Source organism: Equus przewalskii, chromosome 5 (genome assembly GCF_037783145.1).
Source record: "Equus przewalskii isolate Varuska chromosome 5, EquPr2, whole genome shotgun sequence".
In the NCBI taxonomy this organism is placed as follows: domain Eukaryota; kingdom Metazoa; phylum Chordata; class Mammalia; order Perissodactyla; family Equidae; genus Equus; species Equus przewalskii.
The window spans coordinates 28354079-28378729 of record NC_091835.1 but is presented as its reverse complement, the minus strand read 5'-3'; the positions used below and the strand labels follow the sequence as shown (position 1 = coordinate 28378729).

General features: G+C 47.8%; 1 protein-coding gene across 49 annotated transcripts in view; it reads right to left on the bottom strand.

The window, feature by feature from the left end:
• Positions 1–24651, bottom strand: part of MICAL3 (microtubule associated monooxygenase, calponin and LIM domain containing 3) — a 199541-nt gene that overhangs the window by 162263 nt on the left and 12627 nt on the right. For 41 of the 49 annotated variants that reach the window (XR_011539932.1, XR_011539933.1, XR_011539931.1 and 38 more), the window contains exon 1: positions 22143–22283. The exons of 4 other annotated variants lie outside the window; for them this stretch is intronic. The gene's annotated coding sequence lies outside the window, so the exon portion shown is untranslated. Of the gene's footprint in view, positions 1–20917; positions 20939–22142; positions 22284–22423; positions 22494–24651 lie in introns of those variants that run through there. 4 more of the 49 variants (XM_070618904.1, XM_070618917.1, XM_070618879.1 and 1 more) reach the window with 3 other exon arrangements.

The following is a 24651-nucleotide window of genomic DNA, read 5'->3' as shown; positions in this document are numbered from 1 at the left end:
GAACAGTGTAAACACAAGTGCAGAAGTAGAAATAAGCAAGGTCTGTTTGGGAGAAATAACCACACAGGACAGCCTGGCCCACCCTAAAACGCAGAGCAGTCCACCCCAGAGGGAGCTCCATGCCGGCTCACCCCCACCTCAGGGCCTTGCTAGGAGATGAGGAAGATTCCCAGGCCAGGGCCTGGGCTGGCCTCCTGCTTGGCACTCCCTGGGGGAGCAGGAGAAGGTAAGTGAGTGAGATATCTGCCCCAAGAAGAGAAGGAGAGGCTGAGAGCTGTGCATCTCATTCCCTGGGATAAAAAATTAAAAGCCAAGATGGAGGGTGAGAAGGGGAAAAAAATCCAAGTTGTTGTAGTACTATGCAACTGAAATTCCATGCATAAGCCAGGAGATTCAAAGGTCACAGTTCCCACAGCAACTGTAACCCGACCCGTCAGTGTATGTAGTCTTTGGCACTTCCAGACCCAAAGCAACCAACCGTGCTCAGCGCTCAGCAGCCCACACGCCGCTCCATGGCCCAGCCCCTGTAGCGCCAGGCAGTCCGCCTGCGCTGGGCCCAGGCTCACCTGGCCGCTACATCAGGCTGCACTGGAGCCTAGGCCTTTCTCTGCAGTCCCCAATTCTTTCAGGCAGGGCTTCACCCTGACTCCATGCCTACTTAACTGCTGGTCTCTAATCTTAACTCTTCTGTGGGCTGAGTTACCTTAACAGGATGAGAAGTGTGTGCATGTGGCAGGGAGGGGCTGCTGCCACCCTCCTATCTTACAGCCTGCAGCATCCCAACACTAGCAAAGCCTCACTATAGGAGAAACAGGGCAGGGCAGAGGGAGGAGAGCAAGGTGTGGCAAAAGAGTGCTGGCTTCAAAAGACACCATGAAAAAAGTGGAAAGACTCCACAGAATGGGTGACTTCTGCAAGTCATCTATCTGATAAGGGACTTGCTTCTAGAGAATATGTAACTGAGAACAAGCCCTTCCCAAGAAAGGCCAGTACACAGACAAGGTCACCCAGACCCTGCACGCATCCTACAGAGCCTGTACTGTGACAGTGGAGTGGGGGCAGAGCCGCCCTCATACCCTCATCCCCGACCCCGGGGTAGGCATCTTTCTGCCTGTGGAAGAAGACCAATAGGCACCTGGCTTAGAATGGGCATGGGCCTTTTTAAAAGACAAGCCCCCTGGGGTCCTCCTCCTCACTGTTCAATCAACACAACAGAAAAGACTCAGCCAGACAAAGGTTTCTGTCCTGGAGCTCTTACCTCCCTCGGGCCCAGGGCTCATGTGAGTAGCTGAAATTACAGGCTCAGGGCAATACTCTGGCTGCCAAGGTGATCAGAGACACGAAAGCAAGGCGGTAGTCAAAAGAAGGCCCAGCTCCTGGGCTGTGCGACCAGGACTTGCTCTACACTGAGCAGCTGTCGGACCTCAGCGGCATGATAAAACCACCCTGCACGACTGTTGTGAGAATTACATCAGGCAATGCAAGAGCCTGCACCACAGGCCTAACGCAGAGGAGATGCTTGATAAAGGGGAATTACTAGTGTTGCTATTTCTTTTCACACTTCATGTTTTAGCAAAAATACTGCTACCCAACCCGATTACCCACTTCATTTATAAGAGCAGGGTCCAAATTACTGTTTTGGTTGGTCCACAGCAGCAGCAACAACACAGCAGCTAACACTGACTGTGTGCTCAGCATGGAGTGAGCACTATTTTGTATGCTGTTCTTTGAACATCACACAAGGTTTCATTGACTCCTCACAATAATCTCATGAGATAGGTATTATTATCCACATTTTGCAGGTGAAGAAACAGAAACTAAGGAAGGTACTCAAGGTCACATAGTTCTAGGCAGAAGATGGAACTGAAGCAGGCACTCTGCCTTTAGAGGCCCCCACGTAACCATATCACATCCACCTTCAAGTTATCTGTCCCCACCAAGAATACAGCAGGCAAAGAGGCCAAGGCTTCCTAGGGTCCAAAAACATTCCAAGAGTGACTTCTCTGAAAGAACTGTCAAGTCTGGGGTTGGCCCCATGATCACGAAACATATGGAAAGGTTCTGAGTTCTGCAGAAGCGAACCATCAGAACAATCCAAGATGCCATTGTCCCTCACTTTCATCCATTCCAGGCAACTTCATTCAAAGTGGGAACACAGGACCATGCCTCATTTCAAGATTACACTCGCTAAAAAGCTGCCCAAGCATTGTGATGCCTCAAGGGTAACCCTCAGTGAACAAGCCTGGGAAGTTTAAATTGTCTTGTACCCTACTGGATTCACTATTTCATGAATTGTCACAACCCTCTTGCATTTGAAAAGACAGAACTTCTCATCTCCACTTTTTCTTACCGAAGTTTCCTATCCCTCTTACATTTCTGTTCCACACACCCCAGCCCCCAGCTACATGATTAATACTTGTTCAGATTACGTGCAAAGAAAAAAACACATTCCATGTACTCCAACTTAGAAATGGAAACACCTGATGAAGAGACCAAAAACAGATACAGAACAAATGAGGCTCTGAAATACCACATTTGCAAATAATCCCAAGTATGTCCCCCAAAAGAGACACCTGCATTCCCAAATACGAGTGGGCACCTGATGCTGGAGAAGAAACAGCCCCTGTTGTGCACGTCCTGAGCTTGCTCCTCAGTGAGGAAACAGCGCTTACTATCCCAGAGGCGGGAGGTGGCTCAGAGGAGGCCGGACATGAGACAGCCCACAGAACGCTGTCATGTAAGTACTACGTCGCACTTCTTTTTGGTCTTGTCTGCACAGCACAGCGAGAAGGTGAACTACTAAAATATTTTGTAGGGATCAGGGTAGGAGAGAGTTCTTCATTCTGGCAACTGATCTACACCACCCAGATACGCTTCTTGAGATTAAATCCCATGCCTCACATCAGAGTAAATAGAGCCGAAAATCTCATTAGACAACACGGGGAAGTTCAGACTACAATGGGAAATGACTGCTTCATTTTCCTGGCTTGTGCTTAAATGCACCCTCAGTGCACTTGTGTCCAACCTCTAGCTAGTCCCAGAAGCCTGGCCCCCAGTCCAAGTGTTCATCAGCTTAGGGTTGGTTGTTACCAGGGACACGACGAATAAAATGCTATAAAAAGCCTACATGCCTTAGTCTCTGCTTTCACAGGATTTTAAGTTTCGAAAAGCTAAAACAAAGTCACCAACATAAGAAATTCTTGAGTATTAAAGGCCATGAGACTGGTTATAGACTATTCAACTCTAGAGACTCGTTACATATGACAGAAACACCTGAAAGCACAGAAATCTGTCGTGTAATCTGGGTTGACTCAAGAACAGAGGGCAAATCTGACTTGTCAAAATTAAAACTTTTATGCTTCAAAGCATAAAGGACACCATCAAGAAAGTGAAAAGACAACCCACAGAATGGGACAAAATAACTGCAAATGATGTATCTGATGAGGAATTTGTACCCAGAATACATAAAGAACTCTTACAACTCAATAATAAAAAGTAACCCAAATTTCTTAACGGGCAAAGGATTTCAATAGATATTGCTCTAAAGAAAATAAACAAATGGCTAATAAGCACATGAAAAGATGCTCAACATCATTAGTCATTAGAGAAACGCAAATTAAAACCACAATGAGATACTACTTCACATCCACTAGGATGGCTATAATCAAAAAGACAGACAGTAACAAGTGCTGGTGAGATATGGGGAAATCGGAACCCTCACACATTGCTGGTGGGAATGTAAAACAGTGCGGCCACATTGGAAAATAGTCTGGCAGTTCCTCAAAACGTTAAACATGGAGTTACCGTATTGTCCAGCAATTTCACTCCTAGGTATGTAGATGCACACAAAAAATGAAAACATATGTCCACACAAAAACTTGCACATGAATATTCATAACATCATTATTCAAAATAGTCAAAAGTGAAATGTCCACCACCTGTTGAATATTTTTTTTTCCTGCTTTATTTCCCAACGCCACCTCCCCCCCCCCCGCCCCCGTACATAGTTGTATATCTTAGTTGCAGGTCCTTCTAGTTGTGGGATTGAATGTTTAAGAAAATGTAGTATATCCATAAAATGAAATATTATTTGGCCATAAAAAGGAATGAAGTTCTGATCCATGCTATAACATGGATGAACTTTGAAACATTACACTAAGCGAAAGAACCAGACACAAAGTGTATGGTTCCATTTACATGAAATGTCCAGAATAACAAATCTACAGAGGCAGAAGGTAGATTAGAGGTTGCCAAGGGCTGGGGAGAGGAGGGCTGGAGAGAAGTGGAGAGTGACTGTTATGGGTACAGGGTTTCTCTTAGGGATGATAAAAATGTTCTAAAATTGATTGTGCTCATGGTTGTACAACTCTGTGAATACACTAAAAACCAGCAAATTGTATTCTTCATATGAATGAACTGTATGGTATGTGAATAATACTAAGAAAACCTGAGAGGAGTAACCCTATCTTAGTGTCACTGTAGTCTCATAGGGAACACAGGGCCTGGCACACAGCAGGTACTCAGTAAATGTTGGTAAAATCAAGAGAACAGAAGTGTGGAGTCTTTTTACCAAAGATTTCACCACAGGAATTCCCCACTGCACCCAGAGACTTCTGTGGGACAGTCCCAGGCCAGAGCAGACCGGGGCCCCTTCAGCACTCCTCCCAGCCCAGCACACCCTGAAACGCCAGGCTGATACTCTCTGTCTAAAGTCTCTTCTAAATCTGGATTCTGTGATGCTCTGCTGGTGGGTATAAAAAAAAAAAAACAGATATTTCTGACAGCACACAATGTGAGCTCCTGGTCAGGTGCCATGAGGAACAGGAGGGAAGTGTGGGCCGGTCTCCAACAGAATTAGCAATCATAAAATAATCAGAGACCTCAGGGCAGCAGATGATAGGGATAAATCAGGAAACAAAGACAATAAGGGCCTCTGGTCAAAAGTGGGATACTTTTTTGGGGTCTCCCAAGTGAATTATTGCAAACTACTATCCTGCCTTGTCCATATGGCCTTCTCCACCCCACAATCAGAATTATTTGCTTCCTCCATAGCAATTCGTTCAAAGCCACCTTACAGACTGTTCACCATACGTACATCTGATTCCCCCAACACAAAATACCTTCCTAGTGGGCAAGGACAATGTTAACAACTTATGCCTCCTTGAAAACCATTACCACAAAGTCCTATACACAGTAGGTGGATAATTCATATTTGTCAAATTTAAGCGTTTACTTCACAAAAATATTATTAACACCTCTTTTCTGAAGCCACGTCTAGCTGGCCAAATGGGGACCTGTCTTTAATCGTCTCTGGCAACTGAATAAGCAACCTGACTAAAAGCAGAATCTTTAGACGGTTATTACGACCCTCGTATGACCTACAGCAAGCACCTACACAATCTGTCCACGCCCACCTTTCCTTTGAGAACACCCATCTCCTTCCCTCTCATCATCATGCTCCCGTCACAGGAACTCTCGATTGTCCCTCACGCCAGTCTGTGCTTAAAGCACCATCTCCCCTGGGGGCCTTCCCAGACTCCCCCTCCAGCCCAGGTTAAGTACCTTGTCACACACTTTCACTGGACCCTGCACTGGTCCTTCCTCTGTGCCCTCCATACATTAGGTATCTCTATGATTATTTATCTATCTCCCCATTAAACTGAGAACACCGTGAAGGCAGTATTTATTCAACTCACTATGGTGATGTGCTGGTAAATGCTTAACAACCTATTCTCCAAAAACATGTTTGTGCATTTATATATACATAGATTTATTATAAATTTTACTGATATAAAAGATGCATAGCATATAAAGGAGTAAAATATACAATAAAGTAATAAATATGCACAGTAATAAATATACAATAACGTCTGTAGTAATAAAATATATAATACGCTTTAATGTAAATTTCATATATCCAATTGTCACAGAACACTGTCATAGTTTTTTGTCTAACTCATATCTGTGGCCAATCTATGGATTCAATTGATAAATAAGTGAATGCTGGTTAATATTTTCATTTATTTTAAGGGGTAAAACAAAACTGTAACAAGGAAGATATATATCAAACATGATATCAGCAACTCCTTTGCTGAACTGGACCCTAGTTTTCAAGTACTAGAATATTTCCTCAATTTTTTAGTGCTATTCATAATGTAACGATTACAGACACAAAGCACTTTAAGTTTAAACTGCAAATGTTAACATTTTCTCCATCACTTTCTTAAACAATGAACAAAACAATAAATCAAGCCCTGATTTGTAGTGTTTGTTGTTTTCCGTGGTATAAATACTCCCACCATGACACAAATACTCCCACCATGGCACAAATACTCCCACCACGGCACAAATACTCCCACCACGGCACAAATACTCCCACCACGGCACAAATACTCCCACCATGACACAAATGCTCCCACCATGGCCAATTTCAAGCTACCAACTTGACACCTCTGAACACAGACAGAGCTGGGACGAGACACTCCATATTCACCATTCCATAGTATTTCTACCACATGGATACAAGAGACATAAAAGCATAGTTAATGCTCAAATAATGAGGAAGTAATGAGTTTTGAGTATTTATTACCCTTGTTTTTAACATAATAAGTTTATAGAGTAAATTTTTAATAATGGCTGTATTTAACAACCAATTCACAAAATTCCTGAAAACTGAACAACGAGGTCTGAGTGGGCTCTTGGAGGCCATGGTTCACTACTCTATTCCCAGTGCTTGGTCCACAGAAGGTACTTGATGAATGTTTGTGGTGATGAAGTACAATCCTGTAGTTACCTCACTCCAAAGAGTCTGCTACTCCAGAGGGAATCAAGACTTTCCTCTAACAAGGTTTTCCTATAGCTGGGGATTCTGAAAGCTAGAGAGAACAGCACGATCTTCCAGGTAACACATTATCTTTAAAAAAGGTGGGGGGAGTCTTTAATACTTAGCATAAGCTCAAATGTAAGACATCTTCTTTGATAAATTCTCCCTGAGGCATTTCTTCCACAAAAACACTTGGGCACTGAGAGGTTAATTTTAAATCCGTCAAAAGTCTGATCTGGCTTGGCAGTCTGGGTGGCATTACTCACAGCGTGTTCCTTTAAAGCTAGTGAGCTCCAGCTCTGGAAAACACAGAGCCCAGCAAGTGCCCCCACCCCAGAAGGTGCTGGGCCGCACGGAGAACTGCTGGGAGCTCACGCACTCCCTCCCCAGGTCTCTCCCGGCTCCATTTGGGTCTTCTTTCTTAACTCTGCTTCTTTTTACAGTGCTAGTGCTACACTCCCTTCTCTGGTCTCTCCCTTGCCCCGGTTCCCTGGAGACACCCTCCAAGGCTGGGTTTAGTCCTTGGCTTCCCACCATCCTCCCTCCTCAACACCACCTGTCTTTGTCAGTGATGACCCTAGATCTCCATCAGATGACCTGAATGCTCCTCTCTGCTTACTACCTTCAGGACAAAGCCTGGAGTACTCCCCGGCTATCAGCTGAGGCCTTCAGGTGAACAGGGTGTATCTCCAAGCCTCTGACAATATGGGCATGTCAGGGCTGCTCCTCTAGGAGCAGGAGACAGATCTGCCCACATCAGCCAGGAAGTGGTGGACCTTATCTTCTGTAGATTGTAACATGAATAAAGGGGGCAGTGATGTTTCATTTTCCCAAGTATTGAATAAAGCTTAACTGGCTTTTTCAGCGTATGCACACTGCTCTCCTCCCCTGAAAGCAGCGCCCTCACATACAAGGCCTCTTGCCCACTGGCCCTGTGTTCACCCCGCCCCAAGCAGCACATACCCAAGACACCACTAAACATCTTGTGGCTCTATAGCCTTTTTCCACTTCTGGTCACCAATTCGTCCCCACCACCCTCCAGTGGAAATTACTCTACCTTGCCCGCTGGCGGGCCCTTGGGCCTCCAGCCCTCTTCCCAAGTACTGCTCATGTGGCACCACTTCCCCATTTGAGAAGCTAAGGCCCCTGTCGAAATCTAAGAGCATGTCCCTGTACCTCAGAAATAAACACTGAAGTATTTAGGGGTCAACATTAGGGTACAACGTCTCTAATTCAGAGAGAGAAGGAAAAAAACATAAGAAAGTACATGGGGTAACGTGAAAACAACTAGCGGTCTCAGCTGAAGGGTCCTATTCTCGCACTTTTCTGAAATTACATCAAAATAAAGTTAGAGAAAAAAATCAAAACCCCTCATTTTAGCACCAAAGTTTGACAATGAACAGCTCCTTCTAACTAACTCCTCAGTCAAGCTCGCCTGGGACTGTCACATCCCTCTCTCTACACCTAGACTCAGGATTTCCTCTGCTCCTTCCCACCAACCCGCTTCCTTCACTGACTCACTTCTTCCAGGGGCGCTGAGGAAGGAAGAGAACTGAGATTCCTGACCGTCTGCCCCCAGCCGGGCCCTTTTTGTGTATTGTTTCATCTAACTCTGCTCACAACTCCACAAGGGACACAAGACACGATCCAAGGTGACAGAGCCACTGAGCGGGAGGCTGGAGGGGGACCCAGGTGGGGCTCTGCTGTCCGCAGCACTGCCCACACCCCCCGCTCCCCTCTGCAGACCAGCTCACACACAGCACCCTCATCCGCTCCCCACGGACGTACTGCCTGCTTAGTGCCAGGCCCCGTTCTAAATGCTTGGACTACATCAGAGAACAAAACAGAAAAAGCTTTCTGACCTCACAACGCTTCCATTTTAGCAGGAGGACACAGATAGTAAAAGCTTTATTTATCAAACACTCATACAGTGCTTGTTCCATGTCAGGTGTTATGCTAAGCATTTTATAAATATTAATTCATTTAACCCTCATAAAAATTCTGAAATAGGTATGATTCTAACAAATAATGAAACTGAGACTAACGGGGTTCAATCATCTACCCAAGGGCACACAAGCAGTGAGTGGGGAGTTGCGCTCAAGCACTCTGGCCCCAGGGCCCAGGCCACTACACCTCCCAATAAACCTAAGGAGAGCAGCTGGAGGGTGGTAAGCACTTTGGAAAGAAGGAAAAAGGCAGGCAGGATAAAAAGAACCAGGAGTACGGGGGAAGGGGACAAAGTAAAATTTTACACCAGGCAGAGCGAATACCTTTCATGGAGAAGGTAGCATTTAAGCGAAGTCAATGCAGGAGCTCCGGGTGTTAACCACGCACTACCTTAGGGAAGAGTGTTTCAGGGACACAAAACCGTCTGTGCAAAAGTCCCGAGGCAGGGCATGCCTGGAGTGCACGAGGAGCAGTAAGGCAGCCAGAGAAGCTTAGCAGAGGGAGCAAGGCGAGTAGTAACCACTGCGTTTGGAACAGCAGAACACACATGCATGGTTTACACTTGATTCTCTGTATCTGTCAGGTATCCACTGGCTGCTCGTCCTATTTATCTTGACTCCTAAAGTGAACTGTGAACTCTGAGAACAGAGCCTGTGACCTCTACTCTTTGTGTATGTCCCTGGCACCTTGAAGTTTACGTTGACTGATTCCATCTGGCTTGCCTCTGGGACCCATAAACTACAAAAAGCCAAGCAGATCCTCTCAGGGCAGCTTCTGCATCTGTCCATCGGTCCTGCCACACTCGTGCTGAGCAGGAACATCTATCTGTGTGCGGGTGCACCTATGAAAACATCGTAAGTAAACGGTGCTTGTATTTTGTTTCCAAGCACATCTGCAAATTTTATACTTAAATTTTATCTCCAGTATGTCCCTTTAAGCTGGTTGATAGCCAACACCTCTCTACTTTAAAACCGGCAAAACTGTGACACAGAACCATTAAGTAGCTCCCTTGAGCCCCTGCACAGCAGCAGCTGAATCATGGTTTTCTCATCTGGACTGAGACCAGGGAAGGCAGAGGCACCCGGCATCTTCACCCCCCTCTGCGACCCACCCACCCCTCCCATGCCCAGCACCGGGCCTTACAGGTCTAAGACATGCGGGACTCTGGACTCTTGGATTTCAGACATCCTGGATCACAAAAACGGGCTCTTAAAGGGTCAGCAATGACTGAACACAGTGAAGGGTCCCAGTCCCATCTACGTAGGCTTAAGGCAAAGACCAGCCATTTAGTCAAGTCACAGAGAACTTAGCAAAAGGCAGTGAGTTGCCCACTTTACACAAAGAAAAGAGCCTTCCCCATACTCCTCATCAGGAGCAAAATTCCAGATTCCTCTTCCCACCGTTCCCCTGGAACTAAGCAAGCTACAGCTACTCATAAGGAATTACAGAATATGCATGAGACTCTTCTCTATTTCTAGTTTCAGTCTTTTAAAGTCGCAAAAAGAAAATTCCTTCTAGCAGTAAGTCAGAAATGGTAGGACACCTTTTCCTCCCATTTTATTTATTGATTGATTTTATTTCCAATCAATTTCCAAACCAATTACTCCAATTTAATTCCATTTTATTTTCCAATCAAGCCTGGAAAGAATCAATTCTAGAAGAATCATTTTGCATCGGCTGAGATGCAGTGGACGAGAGAAAAGCTAAAAGTAAGAACATGTTTGTAACTGTAACTGAGCTCCTGGGGCTGGCGCTGCTGTTCCACTGAGGAGCTGACCTCTCATGCCGGCAGCAGGGACAGCCAGGAGCTCTGCGAGGGAAAATCCAGCGCCCGCCCCCTGCCAGCTTACAAGCTCAAGACAAGGAATGAGCCTTCGGCCCTGGGACTGCTTCTCCTTCTGGGCACTGTTGGTCCTCCACATCCCACTGAGCAGCCCCAGCATGGGTGCTGGAGAACTGCTGCTGCTGGGAGTGCAGGTCCCAGAGATGTTGTCCATAGTTCTGGCCAAGGGAAGAGCAGCAGCATTATCTACACGTCAGGTAATCTCCGAGTAAGAGGTATCGGAGGGTGCTCGCTTCAAAAACAACAATTAGAAAATGGTACTGCACCAATGTTAAGTTTCTTCATGTTGATCACTACACTGCGGTGGTAGAAGAGGATATCCTTACTCTTGATAAATCTACACTGAAGCATTCAGGAGTAAAGGGGGCACAATGTCTCCAACTTTCAAACAAGTCAGAAAAAATGCATATATACGAGTGGGGGGAGAATGACAAAGCAAATGGGGGAAATATAAACAATTAATAAAATCTAATTAATAAATCTAGACAACAGGTACAAGGGAGCGCGCAGTACTGCTCTTGCAACTCAGCTGTAAATTTGAAATTTTATCAAAATAAAGAGTTATCCAAAAAATGAACTTCATCTGGGCCCCAACAAATGGTGGGCGTGCTGTCCGAGTTACAGCAGGAGCCATCTCCTGCCTCACACCCCCACAGGCCAAGGCAGCCTGGTGACCGGCACAGCGACACTCCAGGGAGACAGTCGACAGTCAGCCATGCTGACAGAAGTCTGGGAGCACGGACTGCAGGGCTGCCTCTGGCCTTTTCTCTAGAATCAAGTCATGTTCTCTGGATTTTTCTCCAGAATTAAGACACAGCCTTGGCAACGGAAAACGAGACCAGTTTCACCAAAAGAAGGCTGGGAAGACACCAAACTTGGAAGTGAGCATTATCTGGAGCTCTTCCCTCTCCTTATCTCCTCTATCTAATCAGCGTCCTTGTTTGCAAATCTCTGGCATCAAGTCCGTCCCCTCTCTTTCCATCACCAACATCGTGTTCCAATTCCTTGTCACGCCACACCTGAATTACCACCAGCCGCTCAGTGGTGGGCAAACCACAAAGAGGCCAAACGCAACCTGCAAGCTAAAAATGGTTTTTACATTTTTTAATGGCTGGGGGAGAAATCAAAAGAAGACTCCTTCATGACATGTTAGAATTATATGAAATTCAAATTTGGGAGGCCATAAATAAAAGCTTTATTGGAACAGAGCCACACTCATTCATTTGCAATTGTCTATGGCTGCTTTCACACTACAACAGCAGAGCTGAGTGGCTGCATCAGAGACCACATGGCCCATTGAAACCTAAAATATTTACTTTCTGGTGCTTTAGAGAAAAAGTTCACTGACTCCTCCCACAGCCGGTCTTGCTAGACTTTCATTTCTCCTGCCTCCACCAGAGTAATCACCATAAAACACTACTTCTGTGCTCTTGCTGTGTTCAGACACCCGTGATGAACTCCCTGTTGCCTATGAACTTCACACTGTAGCCTGCCACCCATCCCCAGGTGAATAAACTTGCTTTGAGAAGAAAAGCCCACAAGGCCACGCCTTTGTTCGCGCTGTTCTCTGCCTTTCAGAAAACTCATGCTGCCTTCGACTCTCAGCTCACTGGCAACTCACCACCCAGGACTCTGGGACACTCCCCAGTTCCCTCTCCTCTGCTCCAGGGCACCCTATACTTACCCTCAGCACAGATCTTACGCCACTACACCGAAATCATCTATTTGTGTGTCGGGCTCCTCGGCTACAGTAAGATTCCAGAAGGCAAGGAACATGTCTTACTCATCTCCCAACACCCAGACGGAAGCTGGCACAGCAGTCCATAAATACCAAACTCAACTCCGACCGGGCCAGGCGGGCATCTCACTGTCCCTGCACGCATCGCGCTCACTCTCAACCCTAAGCTTTTGCTCATGCCACCAGGCCTTCACCTCACCTAGGCAATCCTACCGATGCCCTGGGACACAGTCTAGAGGGGCCCACGGGGTCAGTGCAGACTAGAGTCCAAACCCCAGGCTGCTCTCAGTCATCTGCTGCATGCCCTGGACAAGACACTGACATCTCTGGGTCCTCATGTGTAAAGCAGGATAAAACAGTATCACCTAACTTGCAGGGCTGACAATGCATCTAAACCCATGCTTGGCATATAGTAAATTCTCAAAAGCTCATAGTTTATTGTCCTTGCTTTCCCCAAACATTGGATTTACTGTCTGTGCCATTCTGGTATTTCATTGCTTTTCTCGCCCCTTCCCCAACCATTTTGTACATTCATATTGTATCTCCTGAAGCAGACGGGTTCCTGAGCAGGGACAAGGTCATCTACTTCTACGAACCCAGACCCTGCCCCAATACCCAGTACAGTCCAATATGTGGAGGAGGACCCAACAGATGACAAATTAATGAACAAATTATTCCAGGAAGTCTAAAGAGTTGGTAATATGAAAAACAACGCAGAGCCAAGGATGAGGCAGAGAGTAAGGAGAGAGAGCAGCAGTTGAAGCAGGAGCACTTGAGCATAAGCATGGACCCACAGAGGCTCCCATGGAGACTGTCCCTGGAGGAGAGGAAACCCAAAGTCTCAGCAGTCCATCCAAGAGTCCTAAGCATCGTCCAGGAGAGTACTGGCTGACACAGGTGCTCCCCGAGTGCCTGGCAGAACTCTAGATGCGTACGACCACACAAACTAACACTATTACACCACTGCACAGATGAAGAAACTGAGGCCCAGGGAGGTTAAAGAACACACCTAAGGTCACACACCCTAATAAACAGTGCAGTACAGTCTAGCTCCAGAGTTCATGCTCTTCACCACCACAGACTTTGGGTTTTTAATCTAATGGAGCTCCCTCATTTACCAGCTGAGAGGTCTCAGGCAAGTCATTACCTCTCTGAGCCCCATGTTTCCCAGCCTAAGTGGGCATCATATACTGAATCCATAAGACTGCTGTAAAGGTTAAAAGAGATCATGTCACTGAGCGTATTTATAAAGCAGACTCCCGATAAATTCGTTCCCTTCTCATCTTTCCCATGCCTCAATCTAAGTAAGGTTTTTAGCCACATCTCTTGACCTCCTTTACTCTCAGGGAATGATCCATACTCCACCCTGGACTTTCCTGCCTACTGCCTATGCCCAAGCACGTGGACCTCATAAAGCCTGCAGGGACAGCCTGGAGACCAGCATGAAGGAAAGCTACTGCCCACGGAGCCGAGTGAGAGGCACAGATGGAGATGGCCCAGATGACCGCTGGGTGCAAACAAACCGCATGACAAAGGCTGGCCAGCCAGGTGCGGCCAGGACACACCCTGACCCATAGCTGCAGCAGCACCTGGTCCTGTCTGCCAAAGCAGCAAGCCCGAGGACAGGCCTGGAAGCCTGGACAGGCAGAGCCCAGCAATATCTGTGGCTCAGAGGCTACACGTACGGTGGGGACAGAGAGGGCAGGGAAAGTGACAGGCAGTCAATTCCACAATGGTGGAAAATCAGGCTGCCTGAAAAAGTTGTATGTAGGAAAGCAAAATTTTAAATTCCAAGCGAAGGAATTCTCTTGCAAAATCCCTTTACTGTGAAGAATTAAATTTAAAGCCAAGAAGTACAGAGACACTATTATGTTCTGAAAGTCAATGCACATTTCCACACATCAAGTTTGTTAAAGTGAGCGATACACTGAAGGTGATGAACCCTTCTCTGGGGTCACTGTTCATGGACAGAGAGAATTTTTCACTTGCAGCATGTGAAAGAGTCCTAAATGTTATCACCAAATGGAGTCAATTCAATTAATATAGCAGGGAGCAGAGGTCAAAAGATGCTTAACTCATTTTCAGGGGACATAAGTAATTTCTATCTGAATGGACCTGATCAAAGTGATCCAAAGGTCTTATAAAACAAGAGACTAGAATACTAGCAAAAACTGCATCTCACTAAGGATCTCGAGCAAGAAGTCCCACTGGGCATCTCCCTACAATATATCAGCTTTGAAATACAGCGCATGACACAGAGCTACTTCAGGGAGATGGAGGAGTGGGAGGGCTGGTAGACACCACTACGAGGCTACCACCAGGTTCCAAGGTCCCTGTAGGCACAAGATTGTGGTCCTAGAGCTAGAAAAGAGCCTTAGAGGTAATGTGGTCTGATGTAATTCCCAAAGCGTCAGTTCAGCAGCTCCATGCCTGGGACTACTTTCACCCCTGCTAGAAAACCTAGACAGGGCACACCTGGGCAGCACCTCCTCTAGCAAGGGCCACTGGTCCCCGGAGCACCTGTACCTCCAGGCAAGCAGTGACTGCGCAAGAACAAGGGCGCCAAGCCCAAGCCTGACAGATCCAGTGTGATGAGCCTAAGGGGAGCCTGGCGAACGGGAGTGGCCCCACCCTTTCCTGCAACCAAGGTGCAGGGCTGGTCCTCAGAGAGCAGCTGCACAGTGACCTTCTGTTTGCAAAAACTCAAATATTCCAGAAACAACAGCACAGGAAGTAGGTAAATTCTAGAAATTCTCAATCTTATGTGCATGAAATTAACAAACCGAATCACAAAGAAACACTTTGCCAGTTAATATAAATACCACTCCATGTTCAGGGCTCGCTAGCCAGTTAAGTCACTTCTGACAACGTGGTTTTCTGCATTTGTGTCTGCCTCCCTTAGAAATACGGGGACCTCTTGTAGGTCTTGTAGGTGGACACCATCTCATTATCTGGCACTTGCCTTACATATAAGCTGCTCAACAAAAATGTGCTGAAAGAAAGTCTCAGAGTAAAACCTAAAGCTCATAGGTTCAGAAAACCTGCGTGTTCCTGGCTCCCTGAGGCTGGCTGAGGCTCAGGCCCACAGTGTGCAGTGCACCCTGAGGCTGATTCAAGTTGCCATCTCAGGAATTTCTTTCCCCTGCTCCATACTGTCCTTTTCTTTCCCGTTTCTTCTTCCTTTAGCTCCCTCAACATTCCACCTTAAAGCGAGGTAAACACACAGGATTTCGAGTCATCCAGCCTCTGCAATTTACTGGGTTTACGAATCTTCGCCTCTCTGGAACAGTTTCTCTGCTGTAAACGGGAGTGATGGTACTCCCCCAAGACTAGAAACGTGTGCGTACAGGGCACTCGGCATGCATCTAGCCCATGGGAACACTCAATAAGTGACAGCCATCATAATATAACCGTCCACAGGACCCACTGGTCTAAAGGTGCTTAAAACGCCAAAGGCAAAAAGTTGATCTTTTTTCCCTCCCTTTGCAAGTCTGGTTTTGAGAAAAGCTATCCATTTTGGAACAAACTGACACATGCCCATGCCACTAGTTAAAATACTTCCCTTTTCCTTTTTTACAGGGAAATAAATGACTCCAACCAGTCATGACCAAAATGGGTAAAAGGTTCTCTTCCAAACAGAGGTCAGGACCTTAAACTAGCTTGTTTAAAGAACTAAACTAACTAAATAAATACAATGAAAAGGATCCACAGAGCAGCTGAGCTGGGGCCATGAGGGCTGTCCCATCAGAAACCCATGCCAAGGAAGAGGAGAGGAGGGAAGCTGAAGGGCTTCCACAGCTTTTCTGGGACACAGCTGTAATCAACACTCTCTCCAGAGTCCATGGCACAGCCCCTAGGTCACTAAGACCCTCGCGTGGTCCTGAGCGCCCCTCTGAGAAGCCCACCAGGGCCTGTGTTCTCCAAATGCTTCACGCTTACCTCCCCTGACTCCACCCCAACTCTCAGGGAATATGCCAGTTAACCTAAACGCATCTCTCTCGTGGCATTTCAGACAGATAACTCAAAAGGGAAGAGGGGAAAATGTGAAACGGTGGAGGGGAGGCTGGAAGAGAGGAAGGGGTGATGCCCAGGATGGAGATAACCCTGATAGGAGTAAGTCTGCCCAAGTCAGCTGCCCTAACTGGTCTGTGAGAGCACAACTAGTCTGAACCCTGACTCTACCAGCTTCTAACTGAGAGACTCAGAAAGTCACGAGCTTTCTGTGCCTCGGCCTCCTCGTGTATAAAGCGAGGATCATGACAGCACCCCCTCTCAGGCTGCTGTGAGCACCGAGTGCACACATGCAGACATTCAGAACAGAGCCCAGTACACAGCCAATTGTCTCTAAGTGTCTGTGGCTGTCATCACTGCTAAGGTCATTATCATCATGATGCTCCTTCCCCACTGCCTTTCCTTTCCACTCACAAGCCAACACATCTCAATCACAACAAGGCAGCTGTGCTTGGAGGCAGAGACATGGAGGGAAGGCAGGGAGGAGTGTGGTTGGGACCTTTAAAGGCTGGGGACAGCCTGCACTGAAGGTTTGTTGTCGTAACCCAGGGACTGCAGGCGCCAGGAGTAGGTCCTGCCTACTCGCAGCCTTCCCTGCGGACTGCTCTGGCCCTCCCGAGCTCCAGCACTGACACAGGGAAGGCCTCCCAGACTCAGCCTCCTCTCTACTCCAATCAGCAACAGAAAAGAGGCAGGGCAGGAAAGAGGACAAGGCTGGGACCAATCAAAGTTGCATTTTGCCTTTTACATAGTTATTATTTTAAAGCAGTAAGGAAAAGTCAATAAAAGCTACTAGTTAACCACTTGACCATGCTATCCCTCTCCTTCCAGAATTAACCAGACCCAATCCTTCACTAGACACAGATCTCTGCAGACCTGTCTAAGGCAGAAGGACTCCTTCCCTGGCTTTCAATCATACACCAACACACGCCTGGTCCTTCCTTCTATGCGACAAACACGGCGCAGGCACTGCGGAGGGAGGCACGGACACAGTTGCTCCTACAGAGGAACCTGTTACCTAGCAGAAGCGCCCGCCCTTCCTGTTCCACCTGTCAGCAAAGGACAAACCAACAGTCCTACTTCTTCTCCTCTAATCTGATTAGCGCCACTTTCTTTTAAGTTGTGACAATTTTCTCTCCTCTGTGAAACTGACTCGTCAACGACAGAAAAATCAACGAACTGCAGGGTTTGGGGCCATAGCTTCCCTGTCTTCTCCCCCAGTTTCTTGATAATGACGACTATAAGCCTGCTCATCTATAAAGAGAGCTAAAGCCACTCCAAGAAACAGCAAGTCACGTACAGCTGAGCCCCAGAGGGGCAGGGATGCTGTTCTGTCCACTGGGGTATCCCAAGCACCTCGGTGCCTGACACCATCGACTGCTTCACCCACTTCCACAGGGTCAGAGCTGAGTTTTGAAAGGTAGAACCAAAGATGCAGGAGGGGCGACTGCAGGGAAGGGAAGTCCACTAAGAGTCTAGGTAAGGGGGCCAGTCGGGTGGCGCAGTGGTTAAGTTCGCACGCTCTGCTTCGGCGGCCCGGGGTTCGCTGGTTCGGATCCTGGGTGTGGACATGGCACCACTTGGCAAGCCATGCTGTGGTAGGCGTCCCACATATAAAGTAGAGGAAGATGGGCACGATGTTAGCTCAGGGCCAGTCTTCCTCAGCAAAAAAAGGAGGATTGACAGCAGATGTTAGGTCAGGGCTAATCTTCCTCAAAAAAAAAGAATCTAGGTAAGTTTCCAAACACCACCCTACCATTCCCACAATGTGCTGCATTATTTGCGGGAGCTGAAGACCCAAAAGGAAGCAGATTTTCAACTTTGCCGTCTAGAGTAGAAACTGAGACCTTATTTACAGCACAGATTTTAGCCCAAATGCCATGCCTCCAGGTTTACAATTTCAACCCACAGCTCAAGGTAAACAGCCTGCATACTGGGGTGTCCCTGGGTTAGAATATCACAAATTTCCTCTGTCCACAAACTATCTCGATTCTCTAGTCCCTATTCTCCCCATCTGGTCTTATTAAATACTTTGCACTCACCAAATAGAGATGTTTTTTCAGCTCTGATTATTTTCCCTAAAGGAATGATCCTCCACCTGGCTAGAGGAATGCTTCTGGCACAGGAACTATCCAGGTTGTGAAAACTCTTCTGCGATGAAAAGCAAAGCCCCAGGATAAGCACAGGCCCTCCGACCGGGGAAGCAGCAGCCACAGGTGTCAGGGCTCCGAGGTTTTCTCCTTAGTCACCACTAAAGCACGGGGTGAAGGGCACATGCTTTGGAACCAGCCTAAGTTTGAGTGCCAGCCCTGCTTTCTGTCTCTCCCTTGACCTGAGATCTCACCAGACACTAGCTCGTCATCGGTAAAACTAGGGATAAGAATGAGTCCTAGCTGGTACACTGTTGTGAGGAATCAATGAAGGAATGCACACAAAGCACCCAGCACAGGCCCCCACACATAAGCACTCCATAAAAGTCAACTACTATTAGCTATCTAGTAATGGAAAAGCACAATGGTCTGGTATCTTTAAGTCCTTTAGCTTCCCCAAAAAGAGGGGTTTTTTCCTACAAAAGTATCAATGAAATGTAATATAAGAAGGAAAACTCATTTCAAGTCCAGCTCAGACAGCAACACACCTGCAACTTAGAGCAATGATCACCTCCATCTATAAAATGGAAATAATACACTGCACTAAGCTTTGATGACCTCAGACACAAGTAAGAATCAATGAGATAATAGGCGATGAAAAAGCTTTCACTTCTTCAAAGAAAAAGCAATAAGTAAATCCAGAGCGTGATTATTATTAAAATGTCACACCCAATATTAAGGGACATAAAAAAACCAGTGACATTTCTTACTCTTTCAAGAACATTAGGTTTGATAGCCTTTTAATCTGTTCACATGGAGCCTGCTACAAGCAGGAGGAGGGAAATGGCTGCTCATTGCAAAGCTCAGTTTACCTGCAAAGCCCATCAAATCTGAGTCCGCCCCTGCCTGCTGGTCAGGCCTCACCATCCTGGGCCGTTTCTCAGATGCCAGTGCCACGAGCAATCAGGAGAGCTTCCTGGTTCCACTTGGACAGTTAACCAACAGCAACCAAAATCCTCACCCACGGGACTACTCAACAGGCTCAAGAAAGGGTTGATTCTGATCATTTGCTCTTCTGTACTGACTGCTGTAAGACTTCTTCTAAGGTACACACCATTCTTTCTGAAAAAATGCAACACAAGAACCAGGCAGAGCTCAATTTTTCCTTGTTGGATGTTTACTTCTAGGTCTAGAGGTTTGAGTTTCTTCCTTTTTTTTTTCCAACACTTTTTGGTGAGGAAGATTGGCCCTGAGCTCACATCTGCTGCCAATCTTCCTTTTTTTTTCTCTCCCCAAAGCCCCAGTACATAGTTGCATATCCCAGTTGCAAGTCATTCTGCCTCTTCCATGGGGGACATCTCCAAGCGTGACTTGATGAGTGGTAAGTCTGTGCCCAGGATCCGAACCAGCAAACCCTGGGCCACCAAAGCGGAGTGTGCAAACTTAACCAAATGGCCATGGGGCCAGCCCCTTGAGTTTCATTTTTAATCTATCATAACAACTTCAGGATGAGAGCTACAGGTTAAGGTGGGAAGAGGATGGAGGAGCAGTAATCTTCCTAAGTCAAGAAGGGACGTGCAATCAAAACTGCATCCAGGGCTGGCCCGGTGGCGCAGCAGTTAAGTCCCCACATTCCGCTTTGGCGGCCCGGGGTTCGCCAGTTCAGATCCCGGGTGCAGACATGGCACCGCTTGGCAAGTCATGCTGTGGTAGGCGTCCCACATATAAGGTAGAGGAAGATGGGCACGGATGTTAGCTCAGGGCCAGTCTTCCTCAGCAAAAAGAGGATTGGCAGCAGATGTTAGCTCAGGGCAAATCTTCCTCAAGAAAAATTTTTTTAAAAAACTGCATCCAATTTCATCACCCACAGGTCTCCCAAACCCAAAGAGAAAAGAAATTTACCTATGTTTAGTAAAGATCCACTATGTGCCAAGCACTGCACTAACTGCTTTATAGACATCACTCCAAGCCCATTTTCTCTCCCACCCCCAGAAATAGCATGAAAAAGCCGTCAGCGGATGGGAACCATGGTGGGGGGGGGAGGGATCGCAATCTGGTAGTCAAGCTCTAGACGTGTCAAAGGTTAGCAGTGTGAACACAAAAAGGAGTCCTGGCTAAGAACCAGGTCCAAGTTCCTAAAGATTCTTTGCAAGAGGAACACCCAACCTATGTTTTTCCTATAATTCTGGAATTACCTCACGCTACTATCAAAAAAGTTTAAAAATTTTTAAACCTGGAGCGTAAGAACAACTCACTGTAGGGCTAAACAACCTGAGCCAAATTGCTGCTCCGAGGGCATGTGACCATCAAATGTGGAATTTACAATATCCTCCTCACAGCTCTTTACAGATGTGCTCACAGGCAAAAGCAACCACAACAATGAACCGGCCTCTGTGTGGCCAGGTAGTGAGAGGGCAGGGCCTGCCCGCCGGCAGCAGCAAATCGAAAGAAGATGTCTTTCTCACCATAGAACCATCTCTCTCCCACCGCTGGGGTATAAGCCGTCATCCTAAACGACTGTCTACATAGCAAACTGTCACAGAGGTCCAAATACATACTGGTGTTCTGATGTTTAAATGCCATTCTCTCCAACCACATCCCACTAAAAAAGAAAAAAGTAATATGCCTTAAAAAAAAGACACTATTGACAATTCACCTCCATTCCTCTGCATTGACCCACTTCATGTAAACCATAATTAATGTCTGCGTTAAACAGCACCGTTAAAAGAATATAAATGTGGTTTGTATTCCTGCAGACGCTCTCCCTGAATTAAGACTCTGGAGAAAAACCAGCCCAGATATCGCCCTACCGCTGTCCTTTAACGAGATGGGGTACAGAGGCCTTGCCTGAGGGGCCCGACAAACCGCCGTGAGGACTCGTTTACCACGCATGCCGCCCCTGCAGAGCCAGGGCTGTCCCCACGTCTGGCCTTCTGCTAAGCCAGGCAACCCTCCTCGTGTTCAGGGACCCTCGAGACGAGTGGGAGACCGGGAATTTCCAGCGGCCCGCGCAGACCTCCAACAGCGCGATCACCTTGTAAGGCAGTTAGGAAGGGGCGGCTCGCAGATAATTGACGTCACCGCACCCAGGCCACCACCATCGCAGCAATAGATATAAAAGGAAAAAGCACTTCAGGGTTCTCTCGTGGCCGCCCGCCCACAGCGACCTCAGCAACCCTAACTCGGCCACGCCACACTCCAGACCACGGACTCAGGACCGGATCTACCCGCGGAGGCCGGACGGGCGCGCACCGGGCGACGGAGGGGCCCGACGCCGCCCGAGGGGGCCGGGCGGGCGCACCCATCCTCCGGCCTCGAACCCCGGATGAGGCGCGAGATCTTCGCCGCCGCAGACGCGGGCAGCCTCGCGGGAACTCGGGCGCGCCCGCCCCCGACCGAACGCCCACCCTGGAGGTCAAGGACGGGGCCCTGGCCCGGGAAGCGCCAGGAGGGGCTGCCCGCTGGCCCCGCGAGGGGAAGGGCTGGAAGGAGCCGCTAGGAGGGGGCGCCAGGCGCGCGCGGCGGGTCCTCGGCGGGAGGTCTTCAGCCACAGGTCGGGTCGCGGCGGTGACCCGCTCGGAGCCGCCGCCGGGGCCAGCTGGGCGCCGGGCCACCCCGCGCTCGCGACGCCTGCGGGATGCGCGCCCGCCGGGCGGCTGGGGCCGGGCAGGTTCCGTGCCCTGTCCTCACCTCCGCCTCATGCTGGCGTGTCCCGGCGCCGGCGTCCCCGGGGCCGCCCCGGGTCCCGCTCCGGGCCCGCAGCCCCGAGCCCCGCAGCCCCGCAGCGTCCGGCGCGGACACAGCACAGGCAGCTGCCGGAGCCGCGTCGCCGCGGGCGGCTGGGCGGGCACATGGGAGGGCGGAGCTGCGGCCCTGGAGACCGACCACAGGACCCCAGCCTCGGGGGCGACAGACCTAAGCGCGCCTCCGGGGCCGGCGCGCAGCGCCCGTCCTCAGGGCCGCCGTCCTACCTGCAGGCTCAGAGTCTGCCAGAGTCTCATGGTTGCAGGGGAAAGGTAAAGAATCGAGCCGTCGCCACGCCCTTCCTCCCTCTACCTCCCCGCACTGTCACTATGGTACATTCCTCACGGCGGGCCGGAGCGGGAAAGAGAGCAGCTGATTGGTTGGGAGTCTTGGAAGGGGGCGAGGAGCCACACAAAATGGCCAATGGGAAAGCACGGTGGGCATATCAAGGCCTGCCCGAGGGGAGCAGAGAGGATGAGTTTAAAGGGGACGTGTGCGTTGGGCTCAGTAGTTGCTGTGAAACAAAACTAGCGTTTTCTTGCTGATCCTCTCCAGACGGAAACAAAGAGATTAGGGAATTCTCAAATTTTTGGATTACAGAGCTAGAAGGAAATATGGAGACAATCGAACCAGATATGTGTGTAATATTGAGTAGGTTACTCCATGACTCTGCCTCAGTTTCCTCATCTAATCCAATGAAGATATTGGACTATAACTGATCTCTCACGGTCCTTCTATTTTGTGATCCTACGATCCTTTGCACAGAATTACCAATATTTGCATATATTCTTCAATTTTGGGCATGCTCCTCCCACTTAAAGAACTTTGGTTGAAACAGGTAGACTCTCTGACATCAAATCCTTTATATAGACAGTATCAACCCACCTTTTTTTTTTTTTTGCCTGAGGAAGATTCATCCTGAGCTAACATCTGTGCCAGTCCTCCTCTATTTTGTATGTGGGTTGCTGCCACAGCAGGGCTACTGTGGAGTAATGTAGATCTGTGCCCAGAACAGAACTGGGCCACCGAAGCAGAGTGTGCTGAACTTAACCACTAGGTCACAGGGCTGGCCCCCATCAATCCCACCTTTTGTAAAGACAAATTCAATATTCTTTTTGGGCCTCTCCTCTTATAAAGCAGAGCATTCTGCTATGTGTGGAGAACCTGACCCCCCAGTTGGACTATCGCATAATTTCTACTCTTTCAAGAGTCACCCCTTCCTCTTCCTTCTCTCTTCCTCCACATGATCAGACAAAGCTTCAATAATTCATTCACCTGTTGAACTGTCCAGAATTCCTGCCTTCAGCAACAAACCCCACTGGTTGGTCCTCCCCAGAGTTGCTAAATTGCCCATCTCTATCTGAAGTCTGCAGCATGCCATTCAACAATGCATGGCCAATTATGCTGTCAGTCACACTACAGGTCAAATTCCAGACTTTGGAAACATCCCTTGGGGCCTAGTCTGCTCTATTTTAGAGCTTTATACAGTCAACTAGGCCTACATTTTGGCTAACAAACTTCAGACCAACTCTACCTTCGTTTTTCAGCATTTTTCAACCCCCCATCATCAGGTCACCCTACACCCACTCAACCTTCTTCCAAATTGTATCAGGCACTTGGGATACCCTTTCTAATAGCTCCACTCCCTGGCCAGACAACTCATCTTCCAACTATTATTCAGAGTTCTAGAAAGTCCAGTTCCTCCATGAAGGCTTCCACATTGGCTACCAGAAGCTGCCAGCTTATAGAGCTCCCATTTCTACTCTGTGCCCCTCCCCATAATCCTGATTTTCTGCCCCAATATGCAATTTTTTGGACATATTTGCCTCTCTCATTCATTTACAAGAGCAGTAGCAGCAGCTTACATTTACAGAAAGGCTTACTATGTGCTCAGTGCTGTTTGGAAGCGCTTTGCATGTACTATTTCATTTTACCCTCATATCAGCTCTACGAAGTGCTATTCTTGTTCTCATTTTATGGAGAGAAGATGAGGCTTAGAGAAGCTGATTTGCCCAAGTGTACACAGTGGAGGTCTAATTCTCCTGTCTACCTGTAGAGGCTATAAGACCCCACAATGCAATACTATTTCCTATTTCTTAGGAAACTACTGCATTCCATAGAAAACATAATGTCATACACGTATATCATGTTTTACATTTATTTCTATACCTATAATATCATTTCAGCCTCAAAACAACCTTGTGAGAAGGGCTAGGAGCAGCTTGTTTACGGATAAGGAAGAAAACTACAGCTCAGAGAGGCTGACCAATTGGCTGCAGTAACAAGGTTGGTAAACAATGGAGCCTAGTTTTTCAAGTTTTACATTTTTTCCACTGAAATCCCTGCCCCTAGAGTGAATAGAACCTTTTCACATGTAACAACTAGAGAACAAAGTATAAACAACAGGTGAAGAAATACAAAACAGCAAAACCCACAGCATGGGACGGGGGGAGCC